Source organism: Aotus nancymaae, unplaced genomic scaffold (genome assembly GCF_030222135.1).
Source record: "Aotus nancymaae isolate 86718 unplaced genomic scaffold, 86718_ANA_hifiasm-v0.15.2.pri h1tg000016l, whole genome shotgun sequence".
Taxonomy (NCBI): domain Eukaryota; kingdom Metazoa; phylum Chordata; class Mammalia; order Primates; family Aotidae; genus Aotus; species Aotus nancymaae.
The window spans coordinates 61,358,410-61,385,298 of NW_026988428.1; positions in this window are offsets into that span (position 1 = coordinate 61,358,410).

Consider the following 26,889-nt stretch of genomic DNA (forward strand, 5'->3'; position numbering starts at 1 on the left):
CATGCTAAAATATTTATAAATGAAACAACTTAAATGTCTGAAATTTGCTTCAAAATAACTCAACATATGAGAAGGAAGAAATAGGTAGGAGTATAGAGAAAACAAGATTGGTCACGAGTTGATCATTCTTGAAGCTAAGTATTGGGGTACCTGGAGGTTTACTATGCTGGTCTTTCCTTTGTTTATGTTTGAAATTATCTGTAATAAAAACTATCCAAAGGAGAAAAACATTAGGGAGAAAAAGGGGAGAGAGATACAGGTATACTAGGAAGAATCAGGCATATTCGTTATCCAAATAGATGTCCTCTTTCGATCTATGTATATTGTGCTGGGAAAATTCAAGACACCCTCTACCTTTCAGTGCATTTGATGTCAGATTAATGTTGCTTAAAAGCTCTTTCAGTACTGTTTGAGATATGATTACAGAATTTGGAAAATTTTGAAAATTTAAACAGAAAAAAAACTGTGGTGGTTAATTCTATGCATCAACTTGACTGAGCTAAGGGACACCAAGATATTTGGGAAACATTATTTCTGAGTGCTTTTGTGAGGGTGCTTGTGACAAATATTAGCATTTCAATCAGTAGGCTGAGTTAAAAAAGATCTGCTCTCACCAACGTGGGCAGGCACCAACCAATCCATTGAGGAAAATCTGCTGAGACATTGTTTTCCTGATGATCTCAGAAATTTGAGCCACTTAAAAAGCCAGAAGACCTGGGTTCTGATCTGGCTAGTTCTTTGTCACCTCTGGGCTCCTATCCGAATACAGTAAAAAGGTAGAGCAAGAGCATATTCACTCTCTCTTTTGGAGCTGGGACATCCATCTCCTTCTGCCCTTGGACATCAGTGCTCCTGGTTCTTGGGTTTTCAGACTCCAGAATTCCTACAAACCACCCTGCCTTCCCCCAGTACTCAGGACTAAATTACGCCACTGACTTTCCTGGTTCTCCAGCTTGCAAATGGCATATTGTGGGGTTTCTCAGCCTCCAAAATGGCATCAGCCAATTTCCATGATAAATTTCTTCTTACATGTTTCTCTATATATCCTGTAGGTTCTTCTTCTCTGGAAAAGCCTAATACAGAAGCTATTTGGAATCACTCCAAAAGTGAATTACATTTCAGGGGGTCTATTTGAACTAGCTATAATCAGCAACTCAAGTATTTCTTTTTAACTCATTGCCTGTGAATTATATTTCAAACTAATCAACTTGTTTATTTCCGCTAAAATTTCAGAAACTAAGTGATTAGCTTAAAATTTCTGTCCTGCCAGGTCTTTTTTCTTCTTAAAACAAAAGCAATTTTCTACCACAAATTCTGCTAAAGAGAAGAAATTTATTAAAATATATTGCCAACAAAATAGAATATACAGCAAAAATAAGCCAGGAATTAAGCATAAACAATTTAGTCATGCATTTTCATTAGTTAACCAGAAAAAAAAAAAAAGAAATCCACAACAAAAATATATGAAAGAAAAAGCGAAGGTGAAACTATGGGACAGTTGGCATTCATCCACTGGCAATTCATTAAATTGTCTGGCCCCTTAAATTCAAATCATTTTAATCAAGAAAATAAAAATTAAAATTCCAGAATGAATTAAGTTCAAAAAGATAATCAGAGCTCTGTTGTTTTGCCTTTAAGAAAACTTTTCACGAAGAAATAACAGAAGCCCAAAATATTTCCTTGTCATATGAATATGCCCGTGATAGGTACATATGAAAATATATTTTAAAACAGTTAATAAGTAATTGTTTGCTATATGTAAGAATATTACTGCTCAAAATCAAAAGATCCTTCTGATTCTTTTGCTTATAAATCCTTTGTTTCTATAAAGATGCAGTCGGTTGATCTATTTTACAAGCTTGCTTCTTTGTGGAGAAGCACATTGTCTACTTTGTCAAGGACACCAGCCTCAATATCAAATACCTTTAAGACCAGCGTGCAGTGGCTCACCCTGCCCCAGCTTCTTCTGCTCTGCTCACCAGGCACTGGCGATCTGACCTGCCTGCATAGGCTGGCCTCTATTTTTGCCCTCACCACGCCAGGTGTTAGCACAGATGCTATGAAGGGCCTCCAGATCCCATCTGGCACCAGCTACAATAGGTTGAAGCAGATCTCACTTGCTTTCTGCTTATGAACATCCTAGGCAACACATTCTCTTGTCAATAACCTTCTCCAAGATCAACAAAAGAAACTATCACCACTTTTCTTCTCAATAGAACCACACTTTCCATGTAAATTCAATAGATGTGTAGAACCTGCCTTATGCTTACACTCAACAGGGATAACTGCCACCCCCGCTGACACACATACTCACGATGCATGGTTAGATGGTTTATGTGTCACCAATACCAAGTATCAGTGGAGTTCCATAAATGAAAGATTGATAAAGAATGTAGGAATACAAGACCTGTCAATTAGACAGACGGAAAGGGAGGGACAGGGACAGACCTGGCAGAGGCCACTAAATAAAAAAGGCTTTATATTACCAACGAATGTGACATTTCTAAAGAACAGTAAAATTACAGTTTAGACCATGTACTATATAGAAGAAATAATTAGGAAACAAGGCTGGAGAAATGGCCATTTGCAGCAGCTTATAGAGAAACTTAAATTCCAGGTGGTATAATAAAACATGTTTTTGCAGTTGACTATGGAGGAGATTTTGAATAGAAAAGAAGACCTGGCAAAAATCAATGAGATAGGAAGATTGATTTTGTATGAAACTTACTAACAGAGCACAAAATGATGATGGTCTTGAGGCAGGTAGACAGTGGTAGCAGAAGAGAGAGAGAGAAGAAAGGCTGCTTCAAGGAAACAAAGCAAAACATAGCCAGGAGTCTGATCCTAATGTACAAGCAGGAAAGGGAATTGTAGAACATGACTCCAGTTTCTAATTCAAAATGAGTGGAAATTGGTAGTGCTTTGCCACAATAGAGTGTATGAGGATTAAGTCATAAGGGAAGAAAGAAGTTCTTTTGTGGGCTACAGGAGTTTGGGACTGTGGAAAGAAACTTGCTGCTCAAGGACACTGTGGTGAGAATATTAGCTTAAGACCATATGGTGAACTGAGCTAGGTGAGCTCCAGGGTCCTGCATAACTCTTGTATTTCTAGCAAAGTAGATGGTGTGTTGAGTTAGAAATACGGTTTTCTTGATGATCTCAGGAATTTGAGTCACTTAAAAAGCCAGAAGACCTGGTTTCTTTACTGTCTGGTTCTTTATCACCTCTGAGCTCTAAAATCAGTTAAAGATGAATAATTAAATCACAGGTTCAGTTGGGTAGAGGTTCACCCTTCTGTAAACAGTGTGATTTAATTCAATCCTGATCTCCCTGTAGGTTTCCCACTAGCTTCCCTTTGGATGTCCTCATACTGGCTGGCATCACCGCTACTCACTCACCCATATATACCCTACTCACTGACGTTAAACACAGAGTGCAGTGACCAGTAATTCTCTGGTTGGTCTCCCATTGAGTTCAAGATCTTCTGGCTTATAAAGCACAAAGACCCCTACAGGCTAGTTCAAGTAAAGTTGAGGTTGATTGAGAATACAGTAATCTCAGAGAAGCCAAGGGCAGGAAATAATAGTAACATGAGGCATCTTGGGAACCAGACCAGATGGCTGCTGGGAAGTGAGGCAGCACCCTCTCTCTCAGCCACAGCCTTCCTCCACAGCTGCCCGGCTTCACTCTGTGCACTTGCTCCACCTCCCCTCTCTGTTCAGGGGCTTCTCCTGCTTGTTCATAAACAGTCATAAAGCTATCCCCAGCCTCTCTTTTTCTTTCCTTCTTCTTCTTTTTTTTTTTTTTTTTTTTTTAAGATGGAGTTTCACTCTTGTTGCCCAGACTGGAGTGCAATGGCACAATCTTGGCTGACCACAATCTCCACCTCCTGAGTTCAAGGGATTCTCCCATCTCAGCCTCCAAAGCAGCTGGGATTACAGGTATGTGCCACCACAGACAGCTAAATTTTTGTATTTTGAGTAGAGATGGGGTTTCACCATGTTGGCCAGGCTGGTCTCAAACTCCTGACCTCAGGTGAAGTGACCGCCTCGGCCTCCCAAAGTGCTGGGATTACAGGTGTGAGTCACCATGCCCAACTCCCAGCCTCTCCTTTTCTCTTGTCTTCACACACCTGTCACTTCAGTTTTCACAACAATTGCCACATCCCCAGGCTTCAAATTCCTGAGAGCATCACCAGTTTGGTTTACCTCATCTTTTGGAATCAAGTCTCACAAGTTACTGAACTTCAGCTATCCTGATCTTTCAGGTCCTAGTGTAGATGCCACTACTCTTGATGAGCCTTCCCTGTCAACCCCCACCCCAACTCCTTGAGCCAGTCTGGTGTTTTACCACATTGGGGCATAAATGTGCCTGTCCTCTCCACTAAAACAGAAGCTGCTTGGGGGTAAGGACTGTGTCTTTTATATATTATTTCTCCAGCACCCAGCTCTTTAAGTAAATAAACATGGACTCCATGGGTTTTGATAAATCAACCCTAGTAAAATAATGCCTTCAAGTTTGGAAATACTTCAAGTCTGTATTTTTTGCTCTTGCTGAGGTCACCTTATGCATTTCTGCAAAAGTACCTGCGATCCTTCCAGTTGTTCCAACATCTAGCTGAGGACACACACTGAAGATTTACTCCTTTTGTCTAACCACTTGGCACCTCATGAAATCAACCAGTGCAAAGTGAGTACGAATTCAGTCCCCTTCACAGGCTACAGAGATGTCAATTTGCAAGTAAATTTATACTAGATTCTTTTTCATTTTTCATTGAACAATGAAAGAGCTTAAATGCAGATTTTTGTTAACCTGGATCATACAAAGGGAATCTGATACGCATTAAGATTCCCTGAATTTTTGTATATGGTATTAATACAGTTATCTTATTGACAGAGATAGTCATAGGGGTAAAAATAAAAATAAACTTCTACATCTAAGAAATTCTAAACCACATACTTGCAAAAAAGCTACAAAATAGTTGATTCATTTCATATATACAGTCTTGTTCTGATCTATAAAGCATTTAACATTTATTGTAAACCAACGTAATTCTTTTTCTCCATTTTCATTCAGCAACCTTGTACTAATAGCAGACTCAGCATCTGGCTCAGGGCTCCAGACTTCCATACTTGAATCTTGCTTATCTATTAATGAATATATTAAAATCTAGTAAGCAGGTACAATGTTTTCTGGTTTACAAAGCACTCTCATATAAGAATCATCTGATACCAACAAAATCCCTTAAATTTTATAGTGATGGAAACAGCCAAAAGAGATTGTTGTGACTTTCAGAGAATGTTGTGAGTTTTTGAGAACGGATAGGGAATACGTTGTGTCAAATATTGCTTCTGCGAAAGTACCTGCCTAGACCCTGGCTGTTCGTTTAGCAATGCAGCCCAGGTGAATTTGAGCTTCCACGGGACTAAATCAGGACTGACAGGAGTTTACAATGAGCCTTTAACATCACAGCCAATAGATAATCACACAGCTGAAAAGTTTTGTTAGCGCATCACACACCAAGAAATAAAATTTTAAATTAAAAGCTTTACACAGTGTTCACTAAAGCCTGGCATTTTTGTCATTATGAGAGCTATTTTTGCCATTATGTTCCAATTTTTGAAGAAAAGGATTTTCTCCTTCACTTCCATAGGCTTCTCAGCAGTTGAAGATTTTAATGGAAACAATATGTAGAATTATGTCACTTTCTTAAAGAAGTTAGAAAACCAATTACATTGGATCAGTATTTTCCAACATCTGATCTATTATTCAGAGGCAAATTTTGTTACCTTCAACAGCTCCTTCCCAGACACCTTCTGCAGAGGCAACTGATCTCTTCACCTTATCCTGTTCTATCTCCTTTCATTTCTAGGATTGAAGATTTTTAAAAATAAATAATCGCCCTGCCACTGTGTCCTGTGAGTTTTAAAACTAAACAAGCAAACAAGAAGATTAGTTCTGTGAATACAGCACTAACTATATGAATATAGAGCTTCACTCACATCTCAGAGGATGTTGTTCTATTCGTGGATTCCTGAAGGGGTGACTCCAGAAACAGGCATCTTGTTAGATACACAGATTCCCAGGCCTAAGCCCAGGATGCCCTGGTCCAAGGACCAGCAGCATCAGCATCTCCACCTGGGTACATTTTAGAAACACATATCCATAGGCATGAGGCCCAGAAATCAGTGCTTTATAAGTCCTCCAGGTGATTCTGATTCATGGTGAAGTTTGAAAAGCACTGATTTAAACAGGAGAATAAATCTCGATTCAAAAAAAATAACATGTACTGAGACCCTCCTAGTAAAGGCCCTGGGTTAGCTGCTGCAGGAAAAAGGAGAAACTCATTTTGTACTGTATTATTATTATTATTTTTTGAGACGGAGTTTCATTCTTGTTACCCAGGCTGGAGTGCAATGGCGCGATCTCGGCTCACCGCAACCTCCGCCTTCTGGGTTCAGGCAATTCTCCTGCCTCAGCCTCCTGAGTAGCTGGGATTACAGGCACACACCACCGTGCCCAGTTAATTTTTTGTATTTTTAGTAGAGACGGGGTTTCACCATGTTGACCAGGATGGTCTCGATCTCTTGACCTCGTGATCCACCCGCCTCGGCCTCCCAAAGTGCTGGGATTACAGGCGTGAGCCACCACGCCCGGCCTGTACTGTATTATTTTTTAAATGTTATTTTTCTTCAAACATTTATTGAAAAGTTATTACGTGCTAAGCAGTTTGTTGCAGGTTTCTTAAGATGTATTAGAAAGATACAACACCTAGGCTCAAGGAGTTTACAGTCTACTAAGACTTGAAGGGGCTCGGCAAATTTTTTTCTGGGAAAGGCCAGAGAGTAAATATTTCAGGCTTTGCGGGCCACATGGTGTTTGTTGTGATTTCTCAGCTCTGCTGCTGCATCGTGAAAGCAGCCATAGATAATACGTAAATGAATGAGCATGTCTGTATTCCAACAAAACTTCATTTATGGATATTAATGTCTGGATTTTATACAGTTCTCACATGTCATGAAATATTATCCTTCCCTAGAGTTTTTCAACCATTTAAAAATGTAAAAACAATTTTGGAGGTCTTACAAAAAGAGATAAGTGCCAGATTTGTCCTGTGAGCAGTTGTTTCCTGTAAAGTGAGGCCAGTAAGCAGTCACAAACAAAATATGAGGGTTCAAGTCTCTGTGACATCATCAATAGATATTGGAAAGTCAGGGGAAAGCATTTTTCAAAGGAAAAATGATAAATGCTTTCTTTGGTAAATAGTATTTCCTGTCATTTCCTATCCTGTTGTTTTCCTACAACAGAGCACAAGCCATTTTTTATTTTTCTCTAGAGCAGAAACAGATCCACCCACTTAAGCCAATCTATTCCATCTCCTCATTCATACTACACTTCATGAAAATAACAGTGTTGAGGGAGGTCCTCATGTTTTTTCTCCATGGATCCAATTGTATCCATTTATTTAGATACAAAAGCCGACATTTGCAATATTTAAAAAGGCAGAATATCTTCCATCAAGCTTACACTGCACTACTTACATTCTCCCTCAATCACAAGGAGGCGGAGATTGGCCAGCATTCGCGTCTGTCTCTAAAACTGCTGACTTATGCTGTCTACTGCTGGCTCCAGCATTTTGCAGGATCATAATTAACTCAGCCTTTTTGTTTGTTTGTTTCTTATCTGAGCTTCCCACAGTTAAGTGTCTAAGAGTCCAGTTTTTAAAGATGAATATTCACAGAAATATAAATGCCGCTACTCTGCCAGAGCAAGTGACTTATGATAAAGATCAGGCAAGAAGTTCTGGAAGCAATGGAGAAGCAGCAGTTGCTAGTAATCAAACAAAGGATGTTCCCAGAAAAGGAAGAAGCTCATGAAACAGCTTTCAGCTGAAAGTAATCTAGGATGGATAGGGCCTAACGCTACAGAGGAAGGGCAAGTGAGGAGTTGTGTCGAGATGAGCCTGAAAAGATCAGCAAAGGCCAGAGTCCAATTACATATCTTGCCAAGAAATATTAATCTCTACCCTAAAGGTTATAGGAAGTCACTTAGTATTTTAAGGCAATGAGAAAAATCAAGCGGCAGCAGTGTGAAGAATGAATCTGAAGAGGGACAAGAGTGGGGGCAGGGATACCAGTTAGGAGGCTATTTGCAGTAATCCAGGTGAGACAGGATGAGGGCCTTCACTAAGGTATTAGCAGTGGGGAAAGGGATAAGGGGTGAAATTCTAGAGAAATTAAAAACTCAAAACTGCAGGTCCTGGTGATTGTTTGATTCTTCACCAGGTGAAGAAGTGACATTAGTCAACATGATTGCCAGGTATTTTGGCCTGAACAAGTAGTAAGACGATGGAACCCTGGGGGCTTCTATAGGCAGGAGGAAATTGTTCAGAGACAGCAGTCATTCCCTGCAGGTTGTTAGTCTTTTGCTCTAACCAAGATACAATGACTTTTTTATCCTTTAACTTTTCATTATGGTTTTCTACACCACTTGAAAGTAGACACCCCACTTACAATTCAATGTCATGTCATTCAATTGATCAGCATACTCTATTCACTACAGCTTGGAAAAGTTATTGATCAAACACATGGAAATGCTGACAGCCTACAATTGGCTGCTTGAGATAAAGTAGAAATGTGACAGATGAAATGAGTCTTGTCACTAGCATATTTTGAATAATGATCCTTGATTAGTAGTGGTTGCCTGTGTGGTTCGACGGGCCAACTGATCAAAATCAAGAAGGCAAGTTCGAACAGTCATCCAAACTCTTGGGAACATAAACTCCATCTCAGTTATGCCATTAACTCTTTTTAGGAAATGCTCATGCTGCTGGTCTTCAGAGTATCCCCCTTACAAGGAAGCAGTGAGATCAGTTATCAACACAGCATGACTTCAAAGGGTCAGCAAGACACTGTTAGAGTAACATTGATCTCTCTTACTGAAGGAATAGAGAATCTTTTCTGCTAAATTAAAAGCTGTAGCATTAACTTGCAAGTTAAGTAGGATGTCATAGTGGAAAGATTTCAAGTTTTATAGCCAGAATAGCTAAGTTCAAGGACTGACAATGCTGTGTGACTAAAAGCAAGTCACTGAACCTCTTGGACTAAGTTTGGTCATTTGTAAATTTGGAAAACATTTGCCCATACCACTAACCACCCAAGGGCTTTGTAAGGTTACAAAATAGGTAACAGTTGGGAAAGCACTGTACAGTTGTAGAATTCCTATGAGTATACAAATTGTCATAATTACTATTGCCATTATTATTATCACAACTCTTTTGGTTAAGTCATATAGTATGGAGGATTATTCTAGAAGCTACTATATTAATGCATCTGAGATGAACATGAGGGAAAGATGAATTGGGATGGTGGACACTCTTTGCCTTCTCACATAAGCATACCTCAATAGTTTTCCCCAGCCCCCAGTTCAGCTAAGGCAAAAGAAACTTTTGAAAAGAATAGACAAAAAAAAAAAAATGACAAGCTACTTCCTCCTAGCTAAATGCAGAGAAAGAGAAAATCAAAAAAGAAGGAAACTCAGAGAGAAACGCATAAGAAGATACAATTAGAAACAGGAAAGCACAACAACAGCAGCAAATTTCACCAAGCTACCCTAGAACACAAGTAAGATTTTTAAAAACCTTTGTTTTAGTAGTAGGGCAACTACTATAGGTACAAAAAAACGAAAAACACCAATCACCGAAAAATGATTTTACCTGATTGTAATTTACTCTGACTACTTAAAAGATCACCAAAACAAATTACAAAAAACATTATTAAAACTTGTGTGAAATTTATAAATCCCATAAAAGAAGTCATATATCAGAGCAGTCTAGTAGGAGCAAAACCGACATCCTGAAGGAAGAAACTGTGATGGTAAAAATAGACTCACAGAGCAAGTGAAAGCACAGCTGAGTTACACAGCTAATGACTGAGAAAAAGAAATCACAGAACTCGGGGACAAACTAACAAAATCCAACCTGAGAATAGTCTGTGTACTAAAAGACATAGAAATACAAGCAAATTGTCAGCCATTCCCAGGGAATAAATTAAATATAATCTTATAGAACGTCAAGACATCAAATTCTAATACAGATATCTTGAAGGAATATGAAAATCCATTTGGGGACAGTCCTCATTGAAATGTATCCCAAAACCTACTTGTCACATTTTTAAAGTTTGAAACAAAAGAGCAGAAGAGTATGAGGTCTTGAGAGGAAAGGAGAGAAAAAAGATGAAGTTGTAATCAATGGGATATTTTGGATTGGTTTCTATAGAATACATTACCTGAGCACATACACTTAGATAGACTTATATAGAGAGGTCATGGATAAAATTTTCATGAGAGACCTCTACTAAGAAATACTATTACCCCCCCTTTTTTTTTTTACACGGAGTCTCGCTCAGCCTCCCAAGTAGCTGGGATTAAAGGCCACATCCAACTAATTTTTGTATTTTTATTAGAGACAGGGTTTCACCATGTTGGCCATAATAGTCTCAATCTCCTGACCTTGTGATCTGCCTCTCTCAGCCTCCCAAAGTGCTGGGATTACAGGCATGGACCACCACGCCTGGCTGAAATAATATTACTTTTATAAAGTGTATATGTCTGGATTCTTGGGAGTTGAAGGTAAGGTCTGGCAAGTGAATGACTTGAGGTATTAATTTTCCAAAGGGAATAATATTTTTTCAGTCTATCAGATGAGAAAAAATCATAACCAAATTTCATTGTCAGTTGAGATGGCACATTTTGGAAAGCAGTGAATCAGAGATCAAAGAACAGCAAGGCAGACACTTTCTTACTGGTGATATGTAATATGTAACATGTAATAGAAATTGTTTGGTAAGTCAAATTCAGTCTGATGTGGCAGATAACACTTGTTCTCATCCACCTGTCTCTTTTGACTGTCTTGTTTTTCTGGAGACTGAAAACCTCAAGGAACAAGCTGTGTCTTACTATGGACAAGAATTACCTGATGCTCAGACTTTAGGCACAAGGCAGGCTCCCAAGGAAATCAATCCAAAAAGACAATTTTTCTCTTTGAAGACTAGAGAAGGCTCCATGCATGGAGCCTCAGACTGATGAAGACTAGAGGTAACTTTCTAAAGTGGTAGAAAGCCTTTAAAAAAATCTGGAAAACATCATTCTCAGCAAACTGACACAAGAACACAAAATCAAACACCACATGTTCTCACTCATAGGCGGGTGTTGAACAAGGAGAACACATGGACACAGGGAGGGGAGCACTATACACGGGGGTCTGTTGGGGGGGAGGGGGGATAGTGGGGGGGGTGGGGAGTTGGGGAGGGATAGCATGGGGAGTAATGCCAGTTATAGGTGAAGGGGAGGGAGGCAGCAAATCATACTGCCACGTGTGCACCTGTGCAACAACCTTGCATGTTATTCACATGTACCCCAAAACCTAAAATGCAATAAAAAAAAAAAAAAAAAAAAAAAAAAAAAAAAAAAAAAAAAAAATCTATAATGTCTCACAGCTAAAAAATATCCCAAAAAGGATAAATGGAGAGTTTAAAATAATGAAAGATTTCAAGGACTTGCAATCTACTTAAGGGCTGATGGATTACAAGAGTAGCAAAAGAAATGGTTAGAAATATCAAACAAAAGAGTTAATTAGATCATATTTTGAGAAGCATAAAATATAAATAATATTTTTAAAGTGCTCCAGACTATGTGAAAGGTAATAGCCAGCATGGAATTTGGATTTCATATCGCACCTGAAAAGGTATTCAAGAATAACTTACTTTGTTGAAATATATAGTAAAAGTAATGATAATAACAATGTCAAAATATGTGTTAAATATATATAATCAAATTGGCAGATAATCTTTTTAATGCACAATAAAAAGTTTACAACCAGTTTCAGAACCATGATAATAAAATTGAATAAAAAATAGCAAATAAAAACTGAAGGGCAAAGGAAGTAGTAGAAAGCTATCACTTAAAATGTATGAAGTAAATAAATTAAACTCTAATAAAAAGCACAAGTCACTGAACAAAATTTAATAATCTGATGCCTATAAGAAACACACTTAAAATTAAAATGTAAATGGAGTAAAATCCAAAAGATAATTAAAGTCAGCTATGCCTGTAGAAATACAAAAAGAAAAATTAAAAAGGAGGTTTCTATTGTGGCACAAAAATTTTAGACAAATTAACAAGTCACTATTGTATTTTTTATAAGAAAAGCCTGAGAAAAATTATATTTAATAGGGTTTATTTGAACAAAGAATGATTCATGAATAGGGCAGCACTTAGAACCATAAGAGGCTCAGAGAGGTCTGCCTAGCAGTGTGAACAGTGAGATTTTATAGCCCAGATATAGGAGCAAAGTAGGCAAATCACCAGATTGGCTACAGCTAGGCCTCTGCCTAATTTGGGCATGATGGAATAATTTAGCTGTCTGTGATTGGTTGAAATCTGGCTGCTTGTGGTTGGCTGAAACTCAGTTGTTTGTTATACCCCTAAATTAGGTTTTGGTTTGTTCATCTATTAAGATAGCAGTTTGTTAAGTAGGAGCTCAAAGTACAAAGATAGCCTCAGACTGATGGCTTCCTGCTTATTTAATATATTAAACAAGTTAACTTTCATATAAAGTTATATTAAACAAAAAAAAATTTTAACAATGTTGCATTTGTATATTCTAAGCAACATAGTAACAATATATTCTGAAGAAAATGGATTAAAAATGGCAAATATATTGTTCCTAAAAACTTCATCAGTTTATAATGTTAAGCTTAGTAGAAACAAAATTAAAAATAAAAATATAATAAAAGTTTAAAAATGGAATCAAACAATAATATAAAATAACTGTAAAAGTGAGAGCTTAGTAAAAGGAGAAATGCTTTCTTATTAAGTTGGTACAGAGTATTTTTTAAAAATTGCTTAGATGTTGGAATAGGAAAAACACAATTGATAAATATTAGAATGGCTGAAATTCTATATATTCTATAATATTTGTTTTAAAACTTTTTATTAAGATGAAATTTACATAATATAACAGTAATAATTTTAAAGTGAACAATTAAATGACAACCACAATTAGTCATTCACAATGTTTTACAATCACCACCTCTATCTAAAATCACAGCAAATGAAGCCCTGTGGAAGCAAGACCCAGATAAGGCTTTTATTTTATTTTATGTATTTATTTTGCCAAGAGCATATGTGACAAAGTATTTTACAAAGAGGAGATTTTTCAGGGCTTTCAAGACCTAAAAATCTATAAACATAATAATAACATTAAAAACAATCATCTGTGGAACATTTCCTTTAGACCAGTCACAGTGTTCAGGACATTACAGGTTTTATCTCATTCAGCCTGTGTGGAGCCTTCAGCTCTCCACAGTCTAAACCACTTATTACTCTCACCTTCTGCTAAGCCATATGTGATAGAAATTGGGTGGCCTATCAAATAACTGGGGTAAAGGTAAAGGGTTGGCATAACACTGCTGGAGGCTTTTGTTAAAAGTCTAATTTGAAAATAAATTTGTATGACAAAATAGAAAACACCGTTTAAATCATTCTAAAGTGGCTAAAATGGACACCAAAAGAAGCTATTACTACTGTCTGGTTTTCAGATACAAGGGGAAAAATTTGAAGTGTGACCATTTTATTAAGCATGGCATCATATTATTTGTGTTATGTGAGACATCATGTTCTTATAAACAGTTTTAATGATGTAGAAATTAAGATGTTGAGCTTCATTAATATTTCACTTTATCAAATGAGATCTAAATCTGCTTTAGTTTCACTTTCAGATAACTGCCTCCAGCTCTCTAGATGCTGTTCAGAATTGGTTTTAGAGGTTTTACAAGAGCATAAAAGAGAATTTATTCGATGTCCAAAAATATGTTTTTATAATTATTGTTACAATCATTATTGCCAGCATGGTGACAATAAACATCCTCCAAAAATTCTCCCTCACAAATGAAGCCTGTTTTCCTACTTGTACAGGGTAGACCTCAAAGTGAGGATGAACCAAAAGGAACAAAATGTGCCCCCAAATAAACTGATCTGGAATTACTTATACATCCCTCACATGCATGCAGCATGTCATATGTGATATATGAATACACCCTATTATATATTATGGTATCATACAGGTTGAATATTCCTTATCTGAAATGCCTGAAACAAGAAAGTTTTCAGATTGTGCATTGTTTCTGTATTTGGAATATTTGCATACACATATGAGAGACCTTAGAGATGGGACCCAAGTCTATTCTCTATACACTTAGCCTGAAGATAATTTTATACAATATTTTAAATGATTTTGTTCGTAGAACAAAGTTTGTGTGCATTAAATACAGAAGCAGCCGGGCGCGATGGCTCACGCCTGTAATCCCAGCACTTTGGGAGGCCGAGGCAGGTGGATCACGAGGTCAAGAGATCGAGACCATCCTGGTCAACATGGTGAAACCCCGTCTCTACTAAAAATACAAAAAATTAGCTGGGCACGGTGGCGCGTGCCTGTAATCCCAGCTACTCAGGAGGCTGAGGCAGGAGAATTGCCTGAACCCAGGAGGCGGAGGTTGCGGTGAGCCGAGATCGCGCCATTGCACTCCAGCCTGGGTAACAAGAGCGAAACTCCATCTCAAAAAAAAAAAAAAAAATACAGAAGCAAAAGAGGCTGGGTGTGGTAGCTCATGCCTGTAATCCCAGTACTTTGGGAGGCTGAGGTGGGAGGGTGTTACTTTGAGCCCCAAGAGTTTGAGACTAGCCTGGGCAACATGGTGAGATCCTGTCTCTACAAAAATACAATTTTAAAAAGCAAAGGTGTCACTATCTCAGCCACTCCAGCGAACGGTCTGTGGTTGTTTGGCATCATCATTATTCCTGACTTTAAATTCACATGCTACCAATAATCAATTATTTTTTGTGCTTATTCCTACATAAGTACTTAACAGTAAAAAATATGACATACCATTAACACACTGAAAAAATCATTTGTTCATAGTAACTTAGCAGCCTGGTGGCATCACCAGAACATGTGTATCTGCTGTGAAACAACAGCAACAACGGTAGGTTTCGACCACCGCCTACAATGCTGTGTTTTGATTAATAGGTTACTGTACACTGTATTTTTTTTTTTTTTTCAGGTGAGAAGTAACATCAGAAGCAGTTGAGACACCAGGAAGTGGGTGCTCTAGGGATGATGAGAGAATCTGCTGGATGGCTTTTTTTTTTTTTTTTTTTTTTTTTTTTTGAGACGGCGTTTCGCTCTTGTTACCCAGGCTGGAGTGCAATGGCGCGATCTCTCGGCTCACCGCAACCTCCGCCTCCTGGGTTCAGGCAATTCTCCTGCCTCAGCCTCCTTAGATGTGTTTCCTCCAGAGTCATCCCCTTCATTAACACTGATTTTTATTTTAGAAATCTCTCTTTGATTTTATAAATGGAAAAGATTCCTTGTTTTGTTATGAAGGCATGCTGCTCTAGTCCTTCAGTAAGCCCATCACACATTTTAATCATGTTGTCTATAGACACTTTATCTGCAATGTTAACAGCATCATCTTCGTTGTCACTATTATCACCATTACCTTAATTCAGAAACTTTTTTGCTATTTCACCATTGGTCAATGAATAAACAACTGGAGCTTCATTCAAGAAAGTTCTTTATGTTTATTCTCCGTTGATCTAGGGATAGCCTAGTCACATGACTGAATTAATGAAATCACACTTAAAGGAAAGCACACAGTATAAACATTATTTTTGATAAGAATTTCAGCTGAAAGATGAACAGAACAGCTGTCAAGGAATAACAAAAGTTTGCAGTCATCATCCAGTCCAGCCTCCTCCCTGCAGAGAGAGCAAGCTGCTGGTACAAAATGATTGTGAAACCAATCAGAAAAGATGTCGCTGGTGATTCATGCCTTTTTGTTAATGTAATAATGGACTGGCAAGAAATTCACTCCTTGAAAACAGAGAAGGCACAAGCTTTTGCATATTATAGCAATTTTATTCTTACGCATGCCTGAAACATTAGCACATACATCTCAGCATAATTATTCTGTCTTTGGCATTCTTATTCCTGTAGAGGCTGTCTCATCAGCTTTAGTCAGTGTCTTTCTTAAGCCATAACACTAAAACAGTGATGTTTCATCAGTATTATGGAGTTGTTCTGGTGTCAGATTTTCATCAGCAATGATCTTGGCAAACTCATCAATGAATTTCTTCACAGCTTCATGAACAACAGATGCTTTATCACCACAATTTTTTAAAAATGTAATACCATGTCTTTTCTGAAATTTCTGAAACTAGCCTGTTGAATATTCAAAATTATCTTTCATTCTCAGTTCATCATGATAGAGCTTTGCTTGTTTCATGATCAGAGTAACATTAAGTGGCATGTGTTGACTACAACCCTGACAGACCCACTCTTTCAATACACAACTGAGATCTTCATGTTTAGCTATATACGATTTTTCTAATGTTTATTAACGTTGGTTCATCACTGTCAGCATAAAACTTCAACAATGTGTCCTTCTGTTTCTTCAGGTCATATGTGGTGGTCATTCCAACACCATACTGTTCTATATGGTATTTCACACCTACACTGCTGTCTTGTTTCACCAATAGTGTGACTTTCTGTGCTTTCAATAAACACAAATGTTTCCTCTTTTCCTATCACTGTTACCCCATGGGTATTTGCAGACCTTTGTGACATTTTCAACAGTATCTTTGCACCACAGAGGAGAGAATAGACAAAAAACACAGGAAGTAATCCATGTAGGTGCTGGTCCCATGTGAGCCATCATGGGGAATCTGTTATTGGCGTGCCTGGCCTGCACATGTGCCATTTTATTACCCTTTTTGGATGCACTTGCATGGGGGAATCTGGACATGTGCAGAAAAGATATATTGTAGCGGAATGGAGCTGGAAGGGTTTTTTGGCCCTTGGGTACTTTGAATACACTGTGAATAAACAATAAAATAATTCAATTTCATCTTAATTTCACCTTTTAACAATGCCCCTTTAGAGAAATCAAGGTAATTAGCAAATTTGTGGTGAGCTTACGTTTTGACTCCAACCCATCTCGTGAGATCAGGTGTGGAATTTTGTACTTGTGGCATCATGTTGGTTTCAGATATTGGAGTATTTCATATTTTGAATTTTCAGGTTAGGGATGTTCAACCTGTTGTTTAAGCAGCCACTTAACCAAAATAACAATGCTATGAATTTCTATGAAATAATGATCCTTGAACTAGACCTATTGGTCAACCTTGTTTCTTGTTTGAATACTCCCAGAACTCTTGAGCACAAATAATGTATCTTTGCAAAAATAGCTGTTCATTTCTGTTGCCATTCTAATCCCTTCATACCTTGAAAAGAATGTGACTGTTTTTTCCTTACAGTATAAAACCAAAATATAACATGATAGGATTATTAAAAAACTATCCAACAAACACCTAGATGAGGTTTCAAAAATGTTATTTTTACTAACTTTGCCAAACTGTAAGGGAAAAATGAAGTGAGATTTTCTTGTTCTGAAAAGAGTAGCATGAGTCCTTCCATTATCCACAGACAGAAATATAGCAGCACAATGCAGTCACCTTCAGAGAACAAAAAAATGTGGTTAATAAATAACCATGCATCAGGATAGTCTACCTTTCGGGAGGATACCTTAAGGCACTTTACAAACACTTCTTATGGTGAGCATTTCTATCCCAATAATGAACTGGTAGGAAGAGTTACAGTAGCTGGCTGAAAGAAAAGTAAATAAGAAGATAATGAGGTAAAGGCACAGCAGAGTAGGTAACACTGTGCCTCTCCATCAGACCTGGTGAAGCTCAATGCTTTACATTTTGTTTTATCCTCATAATAACTCTAGGAGGTACATATCACCCCCCAACCTTTATAGGGAGGTCACAAGTTAGAGAAGTTAAGTAATCCACACAGCTAGTAAATTGCAAAAGCCAGACTTGACAATTCAAAACCCAAACTCTTAACCATTCTGTTTGTGTCGCCTCCTGAAAGTTATTTTAAATGTGATTCACAATATTGTTATTTCTTATGGGAAAACAGTTAGAACAATGCCAATTTCTGGAATGCCCTGGGACACAACACTAGCAAAGCTTTATTTTTTTCCCCCATTCCATTGACTATTGGGATCCTATGGCTACCTTGGGCAAGAGAACTGCAGAGGCTAAGGCGACACTGTTGCTGTGATGAGTTTTGCTCACAGGTGAGTCTGGACATTTTGTTTCTTTTCAGTTAGAATCAATTCCATTGTGCTAGTTGAAGTCATTGAGAGTTCTTTACTTGAATAAAAGATAAACAATATGTTGAAGTAGTCACAACTGGATTTTTAACAATGAATATCACAGACTTACTTGTATAAGTGACCAAAATCCTACAACTGGAATAAATGTATGGCATCTGTATCAATTTTCTATTGCTGCCATAACAAAATACTATAGACTGGGTGTCTTCAAACAATAGAAATTTATTTTCTCACAATTCTGGAGACTGAAAGTCCAAGGTCAAGGTTTCTGCAGGTTTGGTTTCTCCTGAGCCCTCTCCCCTTGGCTTGCAGATGGCTGTCTTCTTACTGTGTCCTCACACGGCCTTTTCTCTGAGTGCACATCCCTGATGTCTCTTCCTTCTCTCATAAGAACACCAATCATTTTGGATTAGTGCCCCACCTGTCTGACTTCATTTAACCTTAATTACCTCCTTAAAAGTCTTTTCTTGTTCAACCATTGTGGAAGACTGTGTGGTGATTCCTCAAGGACCTAGAAATAGAAATTCCATTTGATCCAGCAATCCCATTACTGGGTATCCAAAGGATTATATCCAAAGGATTATAAATCATGCTACTATAAGGACACATGCACACGAATGTTCATTGCAGCACGGTTTACAATAGCAAAGACCTGGAACCAACCCAAATGCCCATCGATGATAGACTGGACAGGGAAAATGTGGCACATATACACCATGGAATACTATGCAGCCATAAAAAAGGGATGAGTTCGTGTCCTTTGTAGGGACATAGATGAACCTGGAAACCATCATTCTCAGCAAACTGACACAAGAACAGAAAATCAAACACTGCATGTTCTCACTCATAGGTGGGTGTTGAACAATGAGAACACATGGACACAGGGAGGGGAGCATCATACACTGAGGTCTGTTGGGGGGAACTAGGGGAGGGACAGCTGGGGTGGGGGGGATAACATGGGGAGAAATACCAAATATAGGTTATGGGGAGGAAGGCAGCAAACCACATTGCCACATATGTACCTATGCAACAATCCTGCATGTTCTTCACATGTACCCCAAAACCTAAAACACAATTTTAAAAAAAAAGAAACGAAATACATTATGATTAATTATAGTAAAAAAAAAAAAAGCCTTTTCTTCAAATATAATCATATTGGGGTTTGGGGCTTCAACATATGAATTGCAGGGAAGAAGAGACACAATTCATTCTGTAGCAGGATAAGTCCAATGCACCTCATCAATGTGATAACAAATATACAATGATTCAATTTCATCTTAATTTCACCTTTCAACAATGCCCTCCTTTAGGAGAATCAAGGTCATTAGCAAATTTTCATACTAGATTTATATTCTTTTTTTTTTTTTTTTTGAGATAGAGTCTCTCTCTGTTGCCCAGGCTGGAGAACAGTGGTGTGATCTTGGCTCACTGCAACCTCCGCCTCCTGGGTTCAAATGATTCTCCTGCTTCAGCCTCCTGAGTAGCTGCGACTACAGGTGCATGCCACCATGCCCAGCTAATTTTTGTATTTTTAGTAGAGATGGGGTTTCACTATGTTGGCCAAACTGATCTTGAACTCCTAGCCTCGTGATCGCCACCATGCCCTGCCTTAAATTCTTTTTTTTTTTTGAAAGAAAGAAAAAAAAAGGAAGAAGAGGAAGAAAAAGGAAGAGAAAGAGAGAGAGAATGGGAGTATTGCTTTCTTGCCCAGGCTAGAATGCAGTTTAGTAATGGGTATTGAAAACCTCTTTTATACCAATAATTATACTTGATGTAGACAGGAAGGAATAAGGGAAGAAAATAACAAACAAGCAGTCAACCAATATTTCATTTAAACCTAATGAAATGCTATGCGATTACTGAGGAGTGATTTACTTCCAATTATGTAGTCACTTTTGGAATAGGTGTGAGGTGGTAATGTATGTTTTGTGTATTTGAAGTGGAGAGTTCTATAAATGTTTATTAAGTTTACTTGTTCCAGGTCTGAGTTCAAGTCCTGAATGTCCTTGTTAATTTTCTGTCTCGTTGATCTATAAAATCGTTAGCTCTTCTTGTTACATTGATCCTTTTGCCATTATATAATGTCCTTCTTTGCCTCTTTTGCTCTTTGTTGCTTTAAAGTCTACTTTATCAGAGGTAAGAATTGCATCTCCTGCTTTTTGTTTATTTGTTTATTTTTACTCTCTGATTGGTAAATCTTCCTCCTTCTCTTTGTTTTGAGTCTTTGTGTATCGTTGCATGTGAGATGGGTCTGGATGCAGCATACCGATGGGTTTTGGCTTTTTATCCAATTAGAATATATATAAGTTTAATACTGGCATTTGATGCTAGCTGGCTGTTTTGCCCCTTAGTTAGTGTAAATTTTTCATTGTGTTAATGCTTTTTTCTTTTTGATATATTTTTGGAAAGGCTGATATTGGTTGTTCCTTTATATGTATAGTGCTTCTTTCAGAAGCTCTTGTAAAGCAGGCCTGGTGGTGGTGAACTCTCTAAGTATTTGCTTCTTCGCAAAAGATTTAATTTTTCCTTCGATTAAAAGCTGAGTTGGCTGGATATGAAATTCTGGGTTGAAAGTTCTTTTCTTTAAGGATGTTAAATATTGGTCCCCACTCTTTTCTGGCTTGTAGGGTTTCTGCTGAGAGATCTGCTGTAAGTCTGATAGGTTTCCCTTTGTGGGTAACCTGACCTTTCTCTCTGGCTGCCCTTAGTATTTTCTCCTTCATTTCAACCCTAATAAATCTGGCAATTATGTGCCTTGGGGTTGGTCTTCTTGAAGAGTATCTTTGTGGTGTTCTCTGTATTACCTGGAGTTGAATATTACCCTGCCTTACCAGGTTAGGAAAGTTTTCCTGAATGATATCCTGAAGAGTATTTTCCAACTTGGATTCATTCTCTTTGTCACATTCAGGTACACCTATCAAACGTAAATTAGGTCTTTTCACATAGTCCCATATTTCCTGGAGACTTTGCTCATTCCTTTTCATCCTTTTTTCTCCAATCTTGTCTTCTCGTTTCATTTCACTGAGCTGGTTCTCGACTTCTGATATCCTTTCTTCTGCTTGATCAATTCAACTGTTTAAACTTGTGCATGCTTCGCGAAGTTCTCAAGTTGTGTTTTTCAGCTCCATCAATTCACTTATATTCTTCTCTAAATTGTCCATTCTCGTTAACATTTCGTCAAACCTTTTTTCAAGGTTCTTAGTTTCTTTGCATTGGGTTAGAACAAGTTCTTTTAATTCACAGAAGTTTCTTATCACCCACGTTTTGAAACCTGCTTCTGTTATTGGAACACACGTGTAATCCATTAAGCCTTGTTCCGTTACTGATGAGGAATTGCGATCCCCTGTAGAGGGAGAGGCATTCTGATTTTGAGTATTCTCTGCCTTTTTACTCTGGTTTCTTCCCTTCATTATATATTTATCCGTCTGTCGTCTTTGTAATTACCGACTTTCTAACTAGGTCTCTGAGCATACGTCCAACTTGTTGATTCCCAGCACCGAAATCTGAGCAATCCACTGCGCCGGCCAAAACAGCGGTGTTAAGATTGATGGTGCTTTTCTGCCCAGGAATCTCCAGACTCTGCACCAACAACTGGCGCGCTAAGGTGCCAGCAAAACCGCCGCGCCGGCCACAAGAGTCACCCTGGCGACCCGTGGGGCTCCTCTGCTGGGAATCTCCTGGTCCGAGAGCAACAAATATTTGTCTGAAAGTGTGGCGTCCTCTCGTTCTCTGCGCTTTCACTGGGAACTACGAGCCCAAGCTGCTAGTGGTGAGCCATCTTGGATCTCTCTCCTTAAATTCTTACTAGTGGTAATGAGAACTACAAAACTGGTAGAAAAAGTATCTTGAAAGACTGTGACTTCACTGAAAGTAATATGAAGAGAAATCTGACAATTGAAGTAAAAATAATAAATGTAAAAGAAATAGTAATGTGGGTTTTTGAGAGTAAATTATCCAAATAATAGATGAATTGACATTTGACAACTAATATATACACAAATAAATACTTTTAGTGCAGGCAGTGACACCTTCTATGCAAGGTGCTGCATACGTTTTTGCACAATTTTCTAAAAATAAGCTAAGATCATGGTAAATAATGCACATAGATCTTGGCCCCACATGGGTGATCATGGGGAATCTGCCATGACTGTGTCCAGCCTACACACGTGCTGTTTTATTACTCTTTGTAGGTTACCTCTTTTTAGAAAACTGCTCAAAACCACTTCTGGTTTTTGGTCTGGCGTGTAAGAACTTGGAATTAAGTTGCTGCTCTGATCTAACGAGAAGTAAAAAGCTGAACAAACCAAAAAATCAATGATGCTTCTTAAATCTGTAAGAGAAATGAGGTCACAGGTCATGGGGCAAACAGCACCTGACTCCCAAGTTGGAAAGACAGGCAAATACAGAGACTTACAACTTACCAGAGCAGGGCCCCACAAGCAGAAACCTCCCTGGGAGCCAATGTCCAGGTAGGAAAACCTGAACTGCAATTGACAAATTGCTGGAGGCTCATTGAGTACAACTCTGAGAGTTAAAAACTCCAGGGGACCCACTCATTGGAGGACCTCACACTTTTGTGAATTTTACCTCCTGGAGCTCTAGTAGGTTTTCACAGAGAATATTGGAGAAAAATTCCCTGAAAAGGGAAAAATGAAGCATTCTGAAACATGCCAGAGCATTCTGTTCTTCTTTTCCTTTTTTTGGAACAGAAGACTATATTGATTTTGTTATGACATGTTGAGATATTCAAATATATATTTTATCTGTTCTTCTTAACAAGGTCTGCCCTCAGGAGAAACTGTTTGACCAGGACCTAACCTGCTAGGGTTTTATCAGAGCCTAACTGACCTGGGGAGAAGGAAATATTCAACTCCAGCCCATACCAGCGTCCTGTCCCATCTAAGGGGGCGGGGAAGCACATGTGAAGATCCCTGTCCAGGACCACAGCCTCACCAAAGACTGAGACCTAATTGTAGACTATAGAAGGATTCCCCTCCTACTCACCTTACTGCCGCATTACTAAATGCCTATTTACAGCAATTCTTTTACCTAGTACATCATGTCTGGCTATCAGAAAAAAAATTATTAGACATAAAAAGGCAAAGACAAACACACACACACAAACATAGTTTTTATTGACAGAGCAAGCATGAAAACCAGACTCAGATAAGTCAGAGATATTGGAATTATCAGACTGGGAATTTAAAACAACTACAATTACTATGCTAAGGGCTCTAATGGATAAAGTAGACAGCAGGCAAGAACAGATGGATAATGTGAACAGAGAGACGGAAATTTTAAGAAGGAACAAAACAACACTAACGATCAAAACCACTGTAACAGAAATGAAGAATGCATTTGACAGGCTCTTTAGCAGGCTGGACACAGCTGAGGAAAGAATTTCTGAACACGAGGATAAAAGTTCCAATAGAAACATCCAAAACTGAAAAGCAACAAGAAAAGACTTTTAAAAAGACAGAACAGGCCAGGCACAGCGGCTCACGGCTATAATCCCAGGACTTTGGGAGGCCGAGACAGGTGGATCACAAGGTCAGGAGTTCAAGATCAGCCTGACAAACATCGTGAAACCCCATTGCTACTAAAAATACAAAAATTAGCCAGGCATGATAGTGCGTGCCTGTCATCCCAGCTACTCAGGAGGCTGAGGCGGGAGAATCTCTTGAACCTGGGAACCGGAGGTTGCAGTGAGCTGAGACTGCACCACTGCATTCCAACCTGGGCGACAGAGTGAGACTCAGTCTCAAAAAAATAAAAAAAGACAGAACAAAATATTCAAGAACTGTGGGACAACTTAACATACACATAATGCAAATACCTGAAAGATGAGAAAGAAAGGAACAAGAATATTTCAAACACTAATGTTGAGAATTTCCACAAATTAATGTCAGAAATCAAATCACAGTCAGGAAGTTCAGAGAATCCAAGCATAATAAATACACCTGATAGGGGTGGCAAATATCTGAATTACCGACAGGCCAGCAGCAATCTCACTTCTTAACTCCTCAGAAGAAAAAATTCAACTGAGAGACAGAAGGCAGAAAAAGAGACCAAGGTATGTTTCAGAGTAGGAGTGAAAGTTTATGGAAAAGCTTTAGAGCAGCAAAGAAAGGAAAGTACAATTGGAAGAGACCCAAGTGGGCTCTTTGGAGGTAAAGTGCCCTGTTTAAACTCGATGCTAGGATTTTATATGCTGGCCTATTTCTGATGCCTTATGCCCCTTTCTCTTTATTCTCCCCTGGGGCGAGCTGCCCACACGTGCAGTGCCCTCCATAAGCTTGGGAGGTGAGCATGTGCAGTGTGTTTAGGAAGTTGTATGCGTGCCCACCTGAGGCTTTCTTCCCTTTACTGATGGAATGCCTCCCAAAGCCTATACTCTACCATTTTGTCTCTTAATGTGCATACTCGCGCTTACTCGCCCAATTCCTGAGATTTTATTGAAAGCTGATTACCAATTTCAAGTGTTTTTATCTGTTTGGGAAATTGCCTCTCCCTCGGGCCAGGTGCCAATTATCAGTTTTAGAGAGACAGTGTGATAACTGCTGAACCATCACCTGATGGTCACCTGACATTCCTGGTGCATGGTGGGGGGACCCCTTTCCTGCCCTGCTCATGTCTGGCCAACTATCTACTTTAATATACCTTGGTGTAGCATTTTCAAACTATAGAAAATCAAAGATAAAGAAAAAAATCTTAAAAGAAGTCAGAGAAAAAAGAGCAAAACTAAGAGGAATATCTAACATAGAGAAGAGCAAAAAAAAGAAGAATATCTAACTTCTCAGAAACTATGTATATTAGGGTTTTCCAGAGAAATAGAATTGATAGTATATACATACACTCACATATATACATACATACATGTGTGTTCGTATGTGTGTATTGAAAGGAATAAAGAGAGATTGAGATTTATTATGATAAATTTGATCACACAGTTTTTGGAGGCCAAGAAATCCAGTCTGTCATCTGCAAACTGGAGACTCAGGAAAGCTGATGGTGTAATTCCAGTCTAAGATCTGAACACTGAGAACCAAAGGAGCTGATGATGTAAATCCCTGTCTGAGTGCAGGAGAAGATTGATGTCCCAGAACAAATAGGTAGGCAGGAAGATAAAAGGAGCACATTCCTCCTTCCTTCACCTTTTTGCTCCCTTCAGACCCTCAACTGACTAAGTGATGCCCACTCACACTGGGCAGGAGAATCTACTTAACTGAGTCCACCTATTCTCATGCTTAGTCATAAATAGGAACAAAGAACGAGGGCAATGAATAGAAACAGTAACAAATACGGTAATTATTAATTCAACTATATCGGTAATCACTTTTTATGTCAATGGTCTAAATGTACTAATTAAAAGACAGAGATTTTCAGTGTGGATCCAAAAGACAAGACTCAACTATATGTTGTTGATAAGAAGCTCATTTTAAATATAAAAGTACTTACATATTGAAATTAAATAGGTGGAGAAAAATATATGATGCTAACACTAATAAAAGAAAAGCAAGAGTAGCTATATAAATTTCAGACAGAGTAGACTTCAGAGAATGGAAAGCTATCAGGGATAAAGAGGGGCATTATATAATGATAAACAGTTAATTCTTCAAAAAGACATACCAATCCATAACATGTATGTGCCTAGCAACAGAGCGTCAAACTATGCGAGGCAAAATTGAGAGAACTTCAAGGAGAAATGAATCCACTATTATAATCAGAGACTTCAACCCCTCTTCACCAGAAATGGACAGATCTAGCAGGCATAAAGTTAATAAAAACACAGTTGAAGTAACAACACCATCATCACCTGGATATAATGAAATCTATAGACTTCTTCATCTACAGCAGAATATCTGTTATTTTTAAGTTCACATGGAACATTCATCAAGATAGACCATATTCTGGACCATAAAAAACACCTTAATAAATTTAAAAGAAGAGAAACCATACAATATCTGTTCTCAGACCAGAGTGGAATTCAACTAGAAGTCACTAACAGAAAGATAGGTGGAAAACCCTAAAGTACTTGGAGATTAAACAGAATACTTCCAAATAACACACGGGTCAAAGAATAAATCTCAAGACAACATAAAAATATTTTGAACTAAATGAAAATAAAAACAAAACTTAAAATTTGTGGAATGCAGTTGAAGGCAGTCTTACAGGGAAATGTGGAGCACTGAATATTAGAAAAAGAGAAAGATTTAAGTTCAATCACCTAAGATTCCATTAGGAGGCTGGGTGTGGTGGCTCATGCCTATAATCCCAGCACTTTGGGAGGCCAAGGTGGGTGCATCAAAAGGTCAGGAGTTTGAGACTAGCCTGGCCAACATGGCGAAAACTGTCTCTACTAAAAATACAAAATTCAACTGGGCATGGTGGTGTACACCTGTAATCCCAGCTACTCAGGAGGCTGAGACAGAAGAATCACTTGAAACCGGAAGGTAGAGGTTGCAGTGAGCCAAGATCACACTACTGCATTCCAGCCTGGACGACAGAGCAAGACTCCGTCTCAAAAAATAAAAGAAAAGAAAAGAAAAGAAAAAAATTCCATTAGGAAACTAGGGGGAAAAAGCAAGTTTAAGTCCAAAGTAAGCAGAACAAAAGAAATAATAAAAAATTGAAACAGAAAGCTATG